Source organism: Ochotona princeps, chromosome X (genome assembly GCF_030435755.1).
Source record: "Ochotona princeps isolate mOchPri1 chromosome X, mOchPri1.hap1, whole genome shotgun sequence".
Classification (NCBI taxonomy): domain Eukaryota; kingdom Metazoa; phylum Chordata; class Mammalia; order Lagomorpha; family Ochotonidae; genus Ochotona; species Ochotona princeps.
Window position 1 is genome coordinate 2,305,051 of NC_080865.1, and position 19,855 is coordinate 2,324,905.

Here is a 19,855-nt window from a genome sequence, read left to right on the forward strand (position 1 = left end):
CTCTCTTCGAGTAGAAAGGCTTCTCTAAGACCTTGTTAAAGTCATTACTATCTCTATGTTCATTCCTGGTCTCCTATTCCTAAAGAGCTTTGGGATCCATTGTGTCCTGCAACTATAAGAATCATCAAATGTTCCTCCATTTTCCATGTAGAAAGGGGACATGAACAGAGTGGGTTTGATTTATGGGACCTGAGGCTACAGAGCTTGCCCAAATTATCACAGAGATCTGCCAAGTCAAGTGAGAAGCCATGTTGTACAAGTCAGAGTCCATATAAGTCACCAAGGAGAGATCAGAAAAACATTACAACTAGGATAGAGGGCTGGAGTTGAACAGAGGAAAGAATTAAGCAGTGAATTTTAATTAGGGGAAGAATAGACTCAGATTCATTGTGGTAAAGTAAATTCTTTTGAGACTTTCTGTGCCAACTGGGCCAAAAGTGTGGTTGAAATACTGCATCTAAAGGAGCAGGAATGAGTTAGCTCAGAGATGGTCCTGCAGAGCCCAGCCCTCCTATGGGGAAATTGATGCTCAGAATGCCACATGCAGAACCAGAGACAGTCAGACACACACACACACACACACACACCTTTATACATGCTAAGGCCTGTTACTTGTTCATATGTCAGACTAACCTTTTCCTCCATTAAAATTCCTTCAAAAATGAGCAAGATTTATTTCCGAGAAGGGAAAGATCAGTAAAAATTGCCCCGAAGAGTGAACATTAACAATTAGAATATTACCCAAAGAAGATCATAACATGTAAGTGTCGAGATGCTCAAGTCAGAAATGTTACTGTTAAAGAGGATAACAAGTAGTGATACAAATATATCCTCAACTGCACTAAACCACAATCTCCTGGTACCAGACAAGAGCCCATCTCTGCAATGGCTCATTGGGATAAGAGCCTTTGAGAATTTTCTCACCCATCAAACCCATCAGCTGTTGAAAGTGATTAGTTCCCCAATGCACACAGCCTGTCTGATCCTGCAAGCAGACATTTTATATGCAAATGAGAATGTGGCCTATGCTACAACATGCATTGCAAGCTCCTAGCACACTGAAGTGTGTCCATGATGTGTCAGGAGTATCCCAGTTCATGTACTGTAAGTTCACCCAATATAACTGGCAAGGTGTCTGTGGCTGTAACTTCAAGACATGAGAAGTTGCAATTTAATTCATTTTAACAGGTCATTAATATGTAATACAAAAGGGACTTGAATATTTTTGCTGTTTTTTACTTGGGAGATTTTCTCAAATTATAGAATTTAAAGATGAAATCATTTTATAGAGGGAGGAGAAGAGAGCAGGTATAAAACCGTCTCTCATTTGGGCAGCTTAGCAGTTTTAATTGCCTTGTGTTTTATTTGTGACCTCTTAGTGCCAGGTCAACACGTAAGTGCTCTCATGAGGTTGCTCACTGCCAGCCCCTGCTCTCTCTAGCCCTCTCTGGTGGATTTACTGATGCTCTTCACCCCTAGGATTATCTGGTCAATTTATGAGGCAGCCCACTAGGATGCTGGGTCTGACACGAAGCTAGCTTTTCTGCCATTGTGTTCTTGAGAGGGCACTGGGCACAGCTCAGACAGGCAGCCACACTTGCTCCTTTCCTCAGCTTCATGATCCCTTCCCTCACTGGCCATGCCATCCAACTGGGCTTCTGGGGCTGATTCTCTGCAAAACTCAAGCCTTCCATTGGAAACTTAGCTCCACAACCCCAACCAACTCACTGAAGACCCCAATCAATCTCTAATGGTCATATTTCTATGCATGTGAGATCAGGCTGATCTCTTGTTCACTGACACTCTGCCTCAAAAGGACTATCCCCTATGTTGACAGGGATGTTGCATAAACTGCAAACAACTGCCATTTTTGGGTTATCTGTTTCATTTCTTATTTCTTCTTTAGGTGAGGTTTTTTTTTTTAAAGAGAACCATGTTAAATACAACATAGGTGACCTTTTGAAAAGCACAATGTTACTGTTTTAGAAAAAGTTCACAATTATGTAGACATACTAGGGAATACATGTCATTGATTCTTTTATAAATGAATCATTCGTTATAATATTCATTTAAAATTAAATGTGGGCTGTTCAAGTATCAGTATAAACATTCAATCACAGTGATTTTCTTTTTTTCACTTCTAATAATTAACTTTTTTTTCTAATTTTGTTTTATGACACAGTTTCATAGGCTCTGGGACTCCCCCAGCCCCTCCCCAAGTCCTCCCCTCATATTGATTTCCTCCATATTGTTACAGTAGTACAGTTCATATCCAGTCATGATTCCTTCATTGCGGGCGTGGACCATGCAGAGAGTCCAGCATCTTATTGTCCAGATAAATTCAACAGTTTCATTGGGAGACCATCCTTGGTCTGAACGTAGAGCAATCACAGCCATTTTCAACGAGCTGTATGTTTCACTATAGTGTTTGTCTCTATAGTATTTACTCAACAGAAATAATATTGTATAATTTTAGGCCTGCTTTGTTTCCATCAATATCTTCAAGCAAGCATTTCTTCACAGCATTCTAATAATACATAATCATAATAGCACTTTTCAGTGGTTGTACACATTTTTGTTAAGTGAATTTATCACCAGATACTCAATATTTTGGTTTTCCACTACAGCTGGGATTTCAGGCTATTTTCAAATTTTACTGTTATAAAGAACATTTCAGCTAATATCTGTGCATATATCAATGTTCTTCAGAAATAATCCTCAGAATAAATATAAGGCTGAAATATTCCTGATGGCAGTCACAGAAAGATTTATATGTTGCCAAACTGAAGTTAAAAAGCATATTCCATTGATCACTGCAAACATGAGATATGAAAACAGCTATCTCAAGAGCAATCAGCAATCTAGCTCAGCAAATTTGTGTCATTTTATTTGAAAATGAGGTTACTGATTATTAGAGAAGTTGGATATTTTTATTTCTATCTTTCTACCTGTATTTCTAGGGGAATTGTTAATTTAATGCCTTCAACTGTTTTCTGACCAAATAAGTCTTCTCATCTCTTTACTCTGTGTGGATGTGTATACATGTCCTTTATATAAAATAAATTTATGGCATAATGGCAATAAATACAACCCCATTTCCTCTTCATTCTGTAAGTTTTGTCTACTATTTTATTGAGGTAAGTTTTAAAGTTTTGCAAAGTTAAATCTATCATCTGTTATGCAGCTTTCCACTATTTGGATAAAATACAATATGTCCTATATTGTTACATTTTAGCCATGCAGAATTTGGTGTAAGGTAGAGCTCTGCATCACTTGTTATCAAGTAGTTGTCTCATTGCCTCAACATAGCATTTTATATAAGAATCCTTTCTTTATTGATTTGTACTTTCCATTTTAATAAACAATAAGCTGATATTTAATAATTTTATTTCTAGGTTGTCAGTTCTTTTGCATGGCCCTATTTTTAATAAAATATTTGATTTTGAGATAATTATTTGCCATTTGTGTGTTCTCTTTGGTGAAATACCTATTCACATTTTCTGATCCTTTTTATAACTAATTGTTTTTAGAGATCTTTCATCTTCTGGTTCACTTGCCAAATGCTCACCATAGTCAGAGCCGGGCCAGGTGAAAGCTATTAGCCTAGAACTCAGTGTGAGTCTCTACCAGGTGGCTGACAGGGACCCAACATGAAGCACCACTTGCTGTCTCCTGGGGAGTACATCAGCAGGAAGCTTAGAGGCACAGCCAGGATTCAAAATCTGATATGGAATGTGGATATCCCATTCATATCCTAACCACTATGTCATATGCCCAGCCCAGTATTGTTTGTTAACTGGTGAATTTTGAGAGTTCTTTATATATTCCAAACACTGATCTTTTGTCAAACGGTATTTGGAAATATTTTTTCTCAATCTCTGTCTTTTCATCCTCTTATCATGGTCTTTCACAGAACAAAATATTTCTTTTTGTTTTATTTCATTTATTTGCTTTTTCCCTATGGATGTCTTCTTTTGAGATACTTTTACACCCTTATCAAAAATTAGTCAAGTGGGTAACCTCTAGATTCCTTATTTAATTCCAGTGTACTAGGTGTCTATCGCTCTGTCCTTATAGTGCCTTAATGACTGCAACTAAATAATGAGCATTAGTATCAAATAGAGTTTTCCTACTTTTTTTTAAAGTTAGTTTTATCTATTCTAGTTCTTTTAACTTTTAGAATAAACTTGTCCGTGTCTACAAACATTTCTACTGGGGTTTTGATAGGAAATGCTTTAATTAATTACAACAAATCAGTTTTGGAGAGAGAGATTTTTAGTATATCAAGTTCTCCAATTCACAACCCTGGAGCGTATTGTGATTTATTAAAGTATCCCATTTATTTTGTCAGCGTTTTGTGATTTTTCAGAATGGAAATCCTGTTCCAATTTTCTTAAGTTTGGCAGTATTTCATTTCCTTTAGAATATTTGTAAATGTTAGATTTTAAATTTTGGTTAGCATGTAGAAGACAGACATTTTTGTACTCATCATGTGTTGTTTGATCTTCCTGAACTCAATCATTATAATTACTGTCCTAGAAGGTCTTATTTTAGGGACTCCTTGGGATTTTCTACATAGGCAATCATGTCATTAGCAAAAGGAACAGTTTCCTTTATTTCTTTATAATATGTATACATTTTTCCTTGCTTTATTACAGTAGCTAGAATTTGTTACAATGTTGAAAATAAGTGATGAGACCCTTCCCTATTCCTGAAATGGTAGAGAATGCAGGTTTTCACTACTAACGATCGTTTTTACCTATGAGGTCACTGCAGACACTGTTTGCCAAATGGAGATAATACCAATCTGCTCATAATTTTTGACGGTTTTTGACATGAATAAGTGCTGAAATTTGTCAAATGTGTTTTCTGAATAAATTAATATTATTTGATTTTATTCTTTAGCCCCTAATGATGAATTGTATTTCAGTTTGAATGTTGAATCCACCTTTCATGTCTGGAATGTATTTCATGTGAGCACGGTATATTATTTTTATACATTGTTAGATTAAATTTGCTATTTTGTTGTGGAGTTGTGTCTGTGCATAGTAGTGTATATATGTGTGTATGTATGTATACTGCCGTGTCTTGTTTTGGTTTAAGATAGCATTTGCTTAATAACGTAAATTGAAAAATTTCCCTCTCCTTCTATTTTCTGCAAAAAATGATCTACAATTTATACTAATTTTTCTTTAAATGACTAACAGAATTATACAATAAAACTGCCTGGGCCTGGAGTTTCCATTATAAGGGACTTTTAAAAAATTACATTTTCAATTAATTTGGTGGTTACTACACTATTCACATTATTTCTTTCTACTTGTTGGAGTATTGGAAGTTATTGGCTTTGGAGGACTTGGTTCATCTCTCTTGTAAGTTATTAAATTTACCAGTGTAAATTGCAGTATTTCCTTATCATTTTAATGTGATAAATGTGGTGGAACACAGTGCACTGGTATCAACATTTTACCACCTCACGAAAAGTATAAAAATATTACGTCTTTTCCTCATTTAATCTCATTGCTTAAATATCAGTCTTGAGTAGCAGATGGTGTCACAACTTTTGTTTTCATTATTAAACATAATTTATTAACTTGTGAGGAGAAAAGTCAGTTGTCTGCTATTCTTTCTGTTGTTCTTTCCCCTTTCTTGATGCTTCACGATTCCTTCTTTGATTATTTCCTTAGTTTGAAGAATTTTTTTATTTTTTATTTCTCAACTTGAAGAATTAGTTTATGTTCTTAATTTGAATGGTGCTTTAGCCAATATTTAAGGGTAAGTCTGATAGCAATGAATCTTATCATTTTGTCTGTAGATTCTTGATTTCTTCACTACTAAATGATTTTCTAGATTAACAAATCTTTTATTTCAGAACCCAAAATAAATGGCCTTATTTCCTTCTACCCACCATGGTTTCAGATGAGAAACCCACTTTCATTTGAATTGGTGCTGTATTATACATAATGCATCATTTCCATACAGCTGCTTTCAAGATACTATATTTGCCTTTAGGTTTCAGCAGTTTAACTAGAATGTATCTTGATAAGGGTTTCTTTGGATTTATCCTGGTTGAGGTTTCTCTCTCTCTCTCTCTTTCTATATATATATATATATATATATGTGTGTTTTCTTCTTCAATATCTAGGGTGTTTTTAGTTATTCTATTCTTCTAGCCCTTGTCATTCTCTTCTTCTGAATCTCTAATAGGAATCTTTTAAGTTTACTTATTTAACTTTTAAAACTATTCCAAAAATTGCTGAGAGACTTTGTTTGGTTTTGATGATATATTTTATCTCATGTTTCCCAGATTCAGTAAATTTTATATTTTCCCTTTAAGTTTACTGAATTCAATTTGCTGATGTAAGTGCTACTATTGAGTCTTTCCAATACGTTTTCAACTTTTGGGGGATTGTATTTTTTCAGTGTTAAGATTTTCATTCCTGTCTTCATTATACTTGCATCTACTTTCTGGTTTTTTTTTTTTTCATTTATTTCAGAAGAATTTGTATGGCTTATTGAAGCATTTTTATTGTAGTTGCTTTAATCCCCTTATATGATAATTGCAGCATCTGGTTCATCTCTTTGTTGGCGTCTGTTGCTTGTCTTCTTTCATTCATATTGCGATTTACTTGGCTCTTGATATAATGGATTATTCCCCATTACATCCTGGACAGTTTCGCTATTGTATTAGGATACTCTAGGTCCCATTTAATATTTTATTCTAGCAGGCAATTATCTTGTTTAGGCTTAGCATCCATTCCCTGATCTACTTTTGCAGACTCTGGTTTCAATAACAGTTTAATTTTTCAGAGCCTTTGCAGTGTTTTTTGGTTTGTTTGGTTTATCCAGAGATGGAGGGGCTTTCACTGGTCCCCTGTGATGTCACATGGTGAAGGGGGGCAAAGAAATTTTTCCAGGCAGGGCCACCTGATGTCTCAAGCAAGTGAAAGAGACTCTCTTGGATAGAAGGATGAAGAATGCTGGGTCAGGCAGCTTGTATGTAGCATAATGCTTGCTGCTACCAACCTGCTTTTCAGGGTTTCTTGGCAGTAGAAGGATGTCTCAGGTCTGGAGAGGAGTTTGTTCTAGTGCAGCTTTCAGTCTTTCCCAGTCAGCACGACAGGGTTACCTGGCATTGTCACAGTGACCACCACTTGATATGGTAGAGGAATGAGTCTAACTGAGTTGTCTTGTGTTCCTAGGTGGGGTCTGGAAATGCCAGGTCTGTGTTGCCTTCTTCAGTTGGGTTGGGGAGATTTAGACATCCTGTCACTGGATTGGTCCTCCAGTCCTGGAATCCAAATAAACTCACCATCCTGTATTGCCTTTCAAAGTATTGCTCTGATCATCTCTTGAGTTTTCTCCAGGTTTTATAATTGTATTTACTAGGGAGAAGCAAGGAGAAATGTGTCTAAGCCATTTTTTCCAGGCCAACACATCCTTTTGTTGGTTGCTTCCATTGAAATCAAAGAGCAATCCAAGGAAAGGATTTTTGTGATTACTATATGATTGATACTAAAAATAATTATGGCACGGAAAGACAATTTAAGAAAATAGCTGCTCCAAGTGTCAAATATATTAGCTATGCCACCAAGAATAGATGAAGTAAAAGGCGAGATTAGAAAGATGATGGAGAGAATCAAGATGGCGGAATAGGGTAAGGACACGTTTATGTGGACGGAAAAACATTTAATCAGGATGAAGCAGAGAGGACATATTTCAGGAAATAGGAAAGGACAGAACAACAGCAGAGGGGTACCTGGAGGCTGACCGACACAGGAAAGCAGCGGACACAACGGTGTGGTGTTGCAGAGACTGATACTCCAGCACGGTGATCTAAACTCCAACAGCATCCCGAACGCCAAAAGCAACCAGGTGGGAAGGGACTTTCACTGGGAGCTCGGGTGGTGAACCCAGACAAAGAACTGTCCGTTCTGCTGGTCCGTTTGATTTGACCAGGAGCAGAGACAGAGCAGCAGATCTCAGACGGGCAGTGCAAGAACAGAGTGGATTTCACAGTCCAGTCAGCTCCTTAGAGCTGAATTGGGCGCCATTTTGCAAAAGGAGGAAAGGGCAAGGGAGAGGACGGAGCATGCGCTGAGCTGGGAGTGAGCTCATTTCTGTCTCAGTGAACTGCAACGACGTGGCATTCTACGGATTCCACCCAGGACAGGTCTGGGTAGCCCTCGGATCTGACGGGCAGCAGATCAAGAACTGTAGTGGTTGTATATCAGGCGCCATTTTGGGCACTGTGGCAATAGCTTTGGGACTGCAGGGGACAATAGTGAACTGTGCATGTGCTGATCTCACGAGAACTTGCTGAGGTCCTTGATTGCACAGGTCGCACAGGAAAATAATACTGACTGTTTCAGAGTACCAGTCAAAATAGGTCCGTGTGGCACCCAGACCTAACGTCCAACAGGTTCCAGCAAGATCAGTGCCACCAACAACCTAATTATATAGGACACCTGGTGTATCTCTAATTCTGGGACCTGCTCCAACCAGAAGTGGGAGAAAGGTTGCAGTGACAACAGTGCAGCCTCAGCACAGTATCACAGGAGGTGGAGAGTGGTGAGCCAAGAGCTGGGGCTGTGTAGACCACGGTGGAAATCTGACATAAGAACCCAGACCTGGAACTCGCTGGAGGTTGTGGCACAAGTGGCTGCAAGCAAAAAGGTGTGTACCAACTGCAATAAGCAAAATCGCATTGTAGACCTGTGGGTGACGCAGCTTAGAAACCTGTCCCAAGGAATTCAAGACTCTGCTAACCAGAAGTGCAATGAATAAGAGCAAAAGAAGAGACAAAGGTACGATGAATATTACCGAAGACTCCCCTGCAAAGGAGCAAAACCCTATGCCAACCTCAGAGTTAACTGAGGAAGACATCGAGAAAATGGGGCACACAGAATCCATAAGACTCAGTTTAAAGATTCTGATCAACAATGAGAAGCTCATGCAAGAGTTCAAAGAATTTAAGGAAGCAATAAAGCAAATCAAGACTGGTATATCATAAGTTAAGAACACAGTAGAGCAAATTAAGAGTACAGTGGAGAGTCTCCAAAACAGAATGAAGCAAGCAGAAGAAAGAATCTCAGAATTGGAAGGTATTTCCTGTCATCAGGGGGAAGCAAACAAAAAGCTGGAAGCAGAGCTGGATCAGGCCAAAAAAAGTATTCAAGAATTGAAAGACACTATTAAGAGGTCAAATATAAGAGTTATGGGAGTCCCAGAAGGTGCAGAAAGAGAAGCTGAGTTTGCAAATGTATTTAATGAAATAATAAAGGAAAATTTCCCTAATCTGGAGAAAGAATTGGGAAACAAGATCCAGGAGAGGCACAGAACTCCCAACAGGCTTGATCAAAAGCGATCTTCACCATGACATATGATAATCAAGCTCTCTTCAATCGAACATAAGGAAAAGATCCTTAAATGTGCACGTGAAAAAAAAAAACAATTGACATATAAAGGAATGCCAATTAAACTCACAGGAGATCTCTCACAAGAAACTCTACAGGCAAGAAGAGAATGGAGTGACATATTCCAGATTCTAAAAGAAAAAAATTGTCGGCCTAGGATAACATATCCAGCAAAGCTTTCTTTTGTCTTTGAAAATGAAATAAAATTCTTCCACAGTAAAGACAAGCTAAAAGAATTTGCATCTTCCAAACCTGCCCTACAAATGATACTTCAAGAAGTTCTCTTGACAGAGAAGAGGAATAGCACCCACCGAAACCAAAGGCAAACGGGAAGAACATCCCAGTAAAATGACAACAGTAGACTAAACCAATGAACAACCCATTCCTAAAATGACAGGACCAAAGTACCACCCATGTATATTAAACTCTGAATGTAAATGGCTTAAGCTCAATCAAACGACAGATTAGTAGAATGGATTAAAAAACAAAACCCATCTGCTTATTGTCTGGAGGAGCCACACTTCAACAAAGATCAGCGGAAACTATATCACATGGGTTTTGTTGTTTTCTGTTGTTTTCATCTCTTCAAAACACTTCCTTCTGATTAAATCATTCAATGACTCGTAGATCATGCAGTGGCATCATTTTCTTCAAGAAGGTTCTTGATTTTCAGTTCTTCAGGTACACATTAGCCATTTAATAGCGTGTTACTCAACTTCTTGATGTTGTTAACTTCTTTTTTCTCCCAGATGTTGATTTTGTTTTGTGGCTCTTCACTTAAGGGGATGTATAGTAGCCGTGTAATGGAGACTGTCATATCTAGTAACATGTCATTTAACTTCAGGCATTATAAATTTCTATTTTTCTTTTTATTGTTGATTTTGTATCATGACTTTTCTTTTAAGGGGATGTTTAGTAGCTGTGTAATGGAAACTGTCATATCTAGTAACATGTCATTTAACTTCATGGCATTGTAAATTTCTTCTTTCTATTGTTGATTTTGAATCATGACTTTTCATTTAAGGAAATGTACAGTAGCTGCGAAATTGAGACTAACATTTAGATGTGAGGATGTAGCGTGGTATGCGTTTCTACTTCCAGACAAAGATGGACTTACAATGAAACTGTTTACTATATCTTGACAATAGGATTCTGGACTCTGCCAGTGTCTATGTCCGCAATGATGGACATATGACTGTGTATGAAGAACTATATGTTAGTAATGATATAGAGGAACTGGGGGGGAGGGATTGGGGAGGGGATAAGGGAATATGAAACTGTATTATTTGAAACTGTATTATAAAATAATAACAACAATAATAAAATGTATTTAAAAAACAACAATAAAGAAAAGAAAGATGATGGAGAACAGCCTTGAAGCCAAGGGTGGCAAGAGTGGTAAGAAGTTGAACAAAGTTATTATTATATTTGTTTTTATGATGAGATTAGAAACCATAGGATCTGAAGGTTGCTTGTCCAAATGTGCTTGGGCATTTGGCTGCAGGCTGGTTGCAGAATGCAGGATTAGGACATTCCAAGACCATGGTAACAGCATATTGCTTCTCAGGGCATTGCTTTAAAGCTCCAAACAGCACTTGCTAGAAGACATACCGCTACAGTGAAGTAAGCCTTTTGTCTATCTGGCAAGTGAACAAAAAGTTTCAACAGAAACAAATGTTTACTAAATTTGACTAGTATTAAATGTCTATTATTATTTGCCTCTTAATCACGCTGCTTAAAGGGGACTTGATTAATGTTCACAAATTCATTTGAAGATGATAATTACCAAGTGGAGGGCTCTCACTTAGAGGTAAAATATTAAATTATTATTGGCACTTGGCTGCATTTGTGGAACCATTACTCATGTTTTCTTTTTTTAATACTCTGACTTCTAGAATTCATTCATGATAACTTCTCCCTTTGCTTGTGGTCACCTCCATAAGCTAAACATTTGCTGTCAATAGAATATGCATGATTTGAGATAAGAGTTGGTCATTTTCTGATTATATGTGTTTGAGACTTTCATTAGATGTCTAAAAATAATCTTGAAAATATAAAATATGGATTTAAGATTTTTTTCAAGAGGAAAATCTTTTTTAAAGAAACTCAAGTAAAGAAAGATGATAGACTGATTATTTGTTACTGTGAACCATGTAATACTACTCAGTGGCTATTGATGAGGTTATCTTTAGAAAATCCATTAACACTTTCAAGATGCTGGAATGCCACCTGGCTTCCCTACTCCAAAAATTCCTTTAGCCTGTGAAATGGCTTTCCAGCACTCTGAAAATGCCAACCGTCTTCCCAAGATGGTCTTATATTTAGATGATTCTCCTACCTGAGGTGTAACTGGTTTTCAAGGACCTTCATTACCTCCTGCATGTTTCATAGTGTTCAGAGCAAGAGTTAAGACATTTTTGGTAATTTAGGACCTCATCTCCCAGTGGAGCTATTAAATCATGACAGTGTGGCAGAGGTGAAATGGCAAGGATTTGGCTGGGAATTATCAAATTTATAAATTTTGAGCATAAGAACCAATTTGTTAACATAAATTATTATTTGGCTTAGAAGAATCTAAGGGTCAGGTCCACAAGCTGTTGTTCATGGGATATACACACACACGACTTCAAGGAAAATGAAGCACTCATTTAGAGAATAGGCTCTAGCATCTATAATTCCACAATTCAGGGGAACAGGAAGTAGATCTGTCCTTGCAAGCATGTTTAGAAGAAGTGTTATTATAATTAGTTCTCTTCCTCATTTGTCCGTCTACCCTATCATCAGAATAGTGCCCTGCACCGAGTATTGGCTTCATGTGAATAGAACATGTAAAGTTGTCACTGGTATTTTGTCTGTAGTGTGGCCAGATCTGCAGTGCCAAACTAAGTGGAGGAATTACTAAATGATCATTTGCTTGCTTAATTTTAAGAGAACTCAAATTATTACCACCACTAAACCTTCCCTTGGGAATAGGAATGAGGTCAAATTAATCCATCATTTCTGATTCCTAATTCTATCTGCTTGCTTAGTGTTAACTAGCTCTGGGAAAAGTTCTCTCTGTCCCAACTTATTATTCCTCAGTGTCCTTGGCAGGACTTCATAGGCAGCTCAGTAACCAGTATGGTAACTGTGTTCTAAATTTCTTCCTCTTTTGCAATGGCTTCCCCTTATCAGTGTCATCTGCTCAAAGTGGAATGGAGGCCTCTACCCAGTGTTATTGCTGATGATGAGAATTCCAACTTCCCTACCAAGTGTGCTGCCTCACCATGTTCTTGAAATAGTCCATGATGTAATTGCAGAAAGACATTCGGCTTTGGGCAGCCATCCAGAGAATGTCTTTCTTTCCCACTGTGTGATATTCTTTGTCACCTGAGCCTCAAAGCAAGAATACTTGAGTTCACTCTCCACAGAGTGACTCATGAAATGACTCTATCCATGTTGGCTGTTGTTACTTTTCTCCATTGAGGATCAGAACCATGCCATGAAATCAGGCCTTCTCCTCACTTGTCCTCATTTCTAATTTCTCCAGCCTTATCCACCTCTGCAAGTCATGCATATAACTCCTCTTTCTTCCTTCACACATGAATTAAAAAGCCTGAGGATTCACAGCCAGTGATTCCCCATGAGCTAGTACAGTCCTGATTGACCTAAATTTTCCACTTGATTTTGGCTGCTTAGATGTCACCTTTGATTCTCTAGAGCATTGGTCTCCAAAATGAGAGGATTATATCCCAGGAGTGAATGAGTTAACACATTTGTGTATAAGAAACAAATACCAGAATAGATAGTTAGAACTATTTAATATATCAATTGCCAGTAGTGTCCTCCTGCCATCTGTTTGAAGTGGTCATAAAATCACCTTGATTTTCAAGGTGTCCCAGGCAAGGAAGGAATATTCTGCACTGGGAAGGGCTTGCAATGGAGCCTTTGGGTAATGGTTGTTCTCAGCATACTGCAAACTATTGCAATTTATGTGTTCCTGATTGGGTAGCATTACAAATTATGCTACTCAGTTGTAATCATCTAAAAATAGATACACAACTTAAAGTGTCTCTGCAGAGAAACCATATATCAAGATACTATCATTAATGCAAGTGTATAAAACTGGGAGAAAATTGCTGTACCTGCAGTTCTCCCACCCTACTGGTAGCTCAAGCTGCAGCCATATCACATACGATGACATTTTGGTCAATCAACCAAAAAGTGAAATTATCATATTTAGTTATTATTTAAAATACATTACTAACAATTATCTTTGTTAGTGATTCCCCTAACATAGATCCCAAGACAAGGGCTCATGTGAAAAGATCTTATTTAGCAATTCTCAGGAAATGCTGTGAGGAAGTAGGGAAATGATGTACAAAGAAGAGAAAGCCAAGAAAGGGTGTGCTAAGGAGAGGGAGCCATCACTCTGGGCCTTCAGGACACCATTGTGCTGGGGAGCCTCTGAGAGGCTGCGGTATTTCATTGTGTCTGGGCATGAGGAAGTTAGAAGTGTTAATTTCCTGATTTTGATCCCTAACTGGCTGGGAATCCACCTCAAAGTATTAGGTCTCCAACATTTCAGGTGTGTCCCATGAATACAGAACACTCATCAGCAGCTAGAGAAGGGAGCAGGGCAAGTATTTGGCTCAGCAGTTAGGGTGTTAGGGATGTCCACATCTCCTGACAAGTGTCTGGGTATTAGTCCTAGCTTCTTTCTCTATTCAAACTTCCTAGTGATGCACGCCCTGGGTGGTAGAAGATGATGGCTCAAGTTCTTGGGTCCCTGACCCTCACATGAGGTGGAAGATCTGGATTCCATTCCCAGCATAGCCCACCCCCAGCTTTGTGGGCATTTGGGAAGTAAACCAATAGATGAAAGATCTTTCTGTCTCTCTGTGTTAAAATAAATAAATAATAGTTGGCAATGCTTTCATGCAATGAAGGAGGGAAGCCATTGCTTGTAAGAGGAACCTCCTACAGATGATTTTCAGGGTGGGCCAAGAACATATCGGTCATGGCCTGCCAGCGTCTCTCCAATGCAATGAACCTTGCAATGACCATATGTTGCTTCTGGGGCAGTTAGAATCTGATAGTAGGAAGACATCACAGAAAGCCATTTAAAACTCTTCACTTTATCTTTTTTTCTCATTCTCAAAACATTTTTGTGTCATAATTTAGAAACATATATTTGCTGTAGTGGGTGGCTGCTGCTTAAAATAGCTTTATTGATATGGGTGCCTAGATCAAAAAAGCTTTGGTGTTCACTCCTCTAAAGGCAGGTAGGCTCTTGGAATGGTTTATGAGCACCACTAACAAGGCCTGCCGAAACCCCCCAAGCCTCAGTGTAGTCATGGTATAAGAATCATAAATTCTCCATCTCCCTCTCCCCAGAATTAACTTACAGAGGGCTATTTGCCTCTGGTTTTTATGAAGAAAATAAAGGCTGCATTTATTTATTTACTTGAAAATCAGTTACAGAGAAAGAGGGAGAGACAGAGATTATCCGCTGGTTCACTGCCCAGCTGGCTACAACAGATAGAGTCAGGAGCTTCTTCTAGCTCTACCATGTGGCAGGGACCCAAGCACTTTGGCTGTCTTCTACTGCTTTTTTTGTTTTTCTCAGACCACTAGCAGGGTACTGGATGGAAGTGGAGCAACTGGGATACACACTGGTGCCCATTTGGGGTGCTGGTGATACAGGCAGTGGGTTTACCAGCCCTTCAACCTCGGTTCTTTTTCTTCTTTTTTTCTTTGTAAATATTTATTTATCTTTATTTGAAAGGCAGAGAGGAAAGACAGAGTCTGCTAGTTGCTAGTTCAGCCAACATATGAGTGCAAAGGACAGAGCTGAGATGAACCAAAGCTGTGAGCCAGAAGCTTCCTCCAAGCTTCCCATGTAGGTACAAGAGCTCAAGGGCTTGGGCCATCTTCCACTGCTTTCCCAGGCCATAAGCAGGGAGTTAGGTCAGAAGCAGAACAGCAGCGTCTAAAACTGCTACCTATATGCTACAGTTGCGTTGCAGGCAGAGGATTAGCATACAATGTCACTGTGCCAGCCCCTCTGTCTCTGCTCTATCCTGCAACCTGGTTATTTTGCAAGTTCTCTTCAGGTATCACAGGATTTCAGGGCAAGCTTTCTCATTGATGAAAATGTCAACATGCAGGGTTCATGGTGGTCAGAGAGGGGAGGAAATAAGGAAAGGAGAACAGCACTGAAAGGGGAGGCCCATTGTTGGGCCCCATTTTACCAGCAGACTCAGAGGAGAGTGAGGTCCCTCTCAATATGCTCTGCCATCATGCCTACCATGTTGTTAGTGACCGCTCTCCAGAAGGGAGATGGGGCAGAGTGCCACAAGGACTTACTGGTGGATCAGCTTGGCTGTTCTGATTCACTATTTAGGGACCCTTTGCCAAAAGTAGTCAGGCTGAGCCAACAGAGCTTGTTAAGTCACAATTTTCAGGAAGCTGGTTAGTCATTGGTTATGTGTATCTGTTGTTCATAATGTCTCCTTAAAACCTGTGGGAAGAGTGAGGACCATGAGCCATCAGCTCTGGGATTGCTGTGTGTGACATGTGAAGTTAAGGATGTGTTTTACAGAATTCAAGGCTAGAAAAAACACCAGCCAAATGGGTGAATTCCACTCAGCCTCCTAACCACAACCCATCAAACACTGCCAACTGAGTATGTGTGCTCAGGCCTGTGCTGATTAGCAATGCCAGCAAGGAGAGAGGGGGAAGATAGAGGGAGGGAAGGAGAGATAGAAGGAAGCCAGAAAGAAGGAGGGAAGGGTGAAAAGAATGAAGGGGCAGAAACCTCGCTCAGCATCCTTCAAAGGTGGCTAGCTGTCAATTAGGCCACAGGTGCTGTCTCACAGGAAGCACTGGCAGAACTCAGACAACAAGCTGTGCTGGTCTGGGAAGCAGCCAGGAAGGGGTGCAATCAGAATGCCAACAGATTTTGAAGTGAGGAAGAATTGTAAAATCAGAGTGCAATTCTGACACGAGGGCCAGAGTCAGCAGGTCTGGTGAAGAGCCAGAGCCTTCGAACCCATTCCCAGGTGCCACCAGGTTGAGGGCCAGAGACTGCCTTTTGACAGTCACTCTGCAATCCCCATGGGGTGAGTAAGAATCCTGTACAAGTTCTTGTCAAGCACTGACATGAAGACAACAATAAAAGAAATGAGCATGGGGCGGGGGAGTGAGGAAGAGCTGCTTAGGAGGCCTCTGAAGTGAAGGGGCAGTATAATAAAAAAGTGGAGTAAAGGAAGGGAACGGATTTTGGAATGGCACCTGTAGGCAGATGGGAGTCATTGACTGTGAGTAGTCACTGTCGTGACGGTAAAGGAACTACTTTAGGACTATCTCATCCATCATCAGTATAATCCAGGGTGTGGCACAGGGTGGGGGAGACAGGGATGCAGCAAGGACATGCAAGAACTTGGGAATTTATTTGAGATTTTAAAAAGTCTATTTGTACATCTTTCTCCCCACGCAGAGGAGAGGACAGGAGTGCATTTTGGTGAGAAGCATGGGCTGGTGTTCCTCTCAGCAGAGAAGACCCACAAATAAGTGCAGCCTGAGCCTGGAGATTCCAGTATTCAAGTTTTCCTCAACAGTGACAGCATGGCAATCCCCAAATTGGCTCCCAGTCTGCGCCAACTTGATGGGAGACTCTGCAGATTTACAGGCAGTAAGTTGGTCAGTGATGGCCTTCAACTCTGGAGGGAGGAATTTTCTGTTTATAGTTTGGACTCCAAAATGATCCAGATTTGCCCCACCCTGGAAGTGCATCACTAAGGGAGAATTCTCAGTGTTTAAAAATGGTTTGGAATAGGGCCCGGCGGCGTGGCCTAGCGGCTAAAGTCCTCACCTTGAAAGCCCCGGGATCCCATATGGGCGCCGGTTCTAATCCCGGCAGCTCCACTTCCCATCCAGCTCCCTGCTTGTGGCCTGGGAAAGCAGTCGAGGACGGCCCAAAGCTTTGGGACCCTGCACCCGCGTGGGAGACCTGGAAGAGGTTCCTGGCTCCCGGCATCGGATTGGCGCGTACCGGCCCGTTGCGGCTCACTTGGGGAGTGAATCATCGGATGGAAGATCTTCCTCTCTGTCTCTCCTCCTCTCTGTATATCCGGCTTTCCAATAATAATAAAATCTTTAAAAAAAATGGTTTAGAATAAGGCATGTTATTTTTTTTCTTCTTTTTTCCCCATCTGAGGAGATAAATGCAATCTGTGTGATTCAGATTCTACATCAGACCAGAGAACTTTCTTGGAGGACACATACACACACACACACACACACACACACACACACACACACACACACCATTGAGCATTGACCAGAGACTCTGCTCTGAAAGGGAAAGCAACAGAATGTGGAAGAACCTGAAAACCATCTGTGGCAAAACTTCGGAAAGGCAGGTGAAGCAAGAGATAAGAGCCAAGGAGAATGACTTTGCAAAAAGGCCAAAGAAGCCCCCTTGAAGACCCAACTCACTATCTGACATTGCTGTAGCCACTGCTAAGGCACAGAGATAAGTCCACAAGCCTACCTGATGCAGCGCACGTACAGCCAAGCACTACTGGGTCAGGTGGAAAACAAGCCTATGGCATTGCCAAAGTACCTTGGGCCTTGGTTCTGCTCAGTTCTACCTCACAAGGCAGCCCCTCTTCTCTGGGTTCTATTTCCTGCTTTTCTTCTTCTTTAGCCACCACCCAACTCTCTACGAGTTGAAAAAATAAATTAGTACAAGTCCAAGTTTTTCAAAATGTTTTGCAATAAAATCTTATTGCTTTTGTTCTCTGTGGCTAGAGGGCTGGTGGCCTGGTATGACTGGTCCAGTTTTAAAGGCAGGAAAAATGGGGATAATGGATCAAGTGAATTAGCAGGGATAAAAAGAATCAGATGAGCACCCATGATTTTTTACCCTGGTAACTGAAATAAATGTAAGAGCAGGATTTTAGTAATTATTTGCGAAAGAATTGGAAAACATTCTTTGTGGTTCTTGTGTAATGAATGTGGTAACAGAGGTAGTTATGTCAGTTTTTAATTCAATGGAGGTTTTGAACATATTTAAGAAAAAAGATGTATTCATTTTTATTGGAAAGGCAGATCAAATTTATGGAATGAAGGAGAGACAGCAAGAAAGATCTTCCATCTGCTGGTTTACTCTCCAAGTGGCCACAATGGCCAGAGCTGAGCCCATCTGAATCCAGGAGCCCGGAGCTCCTGGGTGCAAAATTCCCAAAGCTTTGGGTCATCCTATACTCCTTTCCTGGGTCACAAAGCAGGGAGCTAAATGGGAAGTGGAGCAGCCAGGACACGAACTGGTACCCATAAGGGATTCCTACACTTGCAAGGCAAGGATTTAGCCACTGAGCCATTGTGCTGGGCCCTGAACTTATTTCTAATTCCTTTGTCACATCTCAGCTTTCTCATGCATAAAATGGAATTAATACAATAATTGGAATTTATCTCATAGGATCATTAATCATACAGATTAAATGATTTAAAATATGTCAAACACTTAGAACAGTCCATGGCATCTAATAAGCATGCAATAATTTATTATTATTAGTGCAACCACAATTTGTTTTAAGGTGACAACTTCAATACTAAAACATTTCAAAGGTTTATACCCCACAGTGAATGGATGAAAAGAAATCATAGCGGTCTGCCCAAAACTCTTATTAGAATGCCAACATAAGCGGGTGAGGATTATATGAATGAGTAGTCCACTACACTCCCACAGCACTTTGAGCTCTTCAGCTGAGATTATTTTTATCAGAACTGGTGTGCCGCTGGGAAAACAGAACTCAAATGGTGCAGATGCCATTCCGCTCCTACCTATGTACACTTCACTGCACCAGGCGCCAGGTCACAGTCAAGGAAGCACACTGTGAGGCCAGGAGCATACTGTGATCAGGCCTGGATGCCACACTAAATTTATCTGTAGTACTGAAGCAGTCAATCCTTCTTGTCACATCTACTTCGCTGCCTCCCAAGAGTTCTCTCTCCCTTTCCATTTTTTTTTTTTGCCTTAATTTTCACCTCTCTTGCTCTTCCTGGCCCTCTCAATTCTTTTCAGATTGTTTCCTGGAACTACCATACTCCTTCTTGCGGCCAATAGCCCTCAGCACTTCCATTCCGCCATCATTTAACATTAATTCAAATCCAGACCTTCCATGAGGTCTCTTAGGCAGAGGGTACTTATTCTGTGGAGTTTTGTGGAGATTGCCCTCCTCATATCCTCATCATCCACCTGCCCTCCTCCATCTTTATATAAAACCTCCTAAAGTCCAGTTTCTAGAAGATGAACTAAACCCATATTTCCCTATTCCCCTGTGAAATATGATTTCAAACCAAGACAACTAATATAAGATCTTGAAAGGTGGAGAGAAGATAGGAACAGTAGCTAGGGGCCTCCAGATCTGAGAAACAATAGAGTAGTGAAT

At 40.0% G+C, this 19,855-nt stretch overlaps 1 protein-coding gene across 1 annotated transcript in view; it reads right to left on the minus strand.

Moving 5' to 3' along the window:
* The window catches only part of RAI2 (retinoic acid induced 2), an 83,096-nt gene extending 64,992 nt beyond the window's left edge, over window positions 1-18,104 (minus strand). The window contains exon 1 of the mRNA XM_058658977.1: window positions 18,025-18,104. The gene's annotated coding sequence lies outside the window, so the exon portion shown is untranslated. The remainder of the gene's footprint in view (window positions 1-18,024) is intronic.
* Between the last annotated feature and the right edge of the window lie 1,751 nt (window positions 18,105-19,855).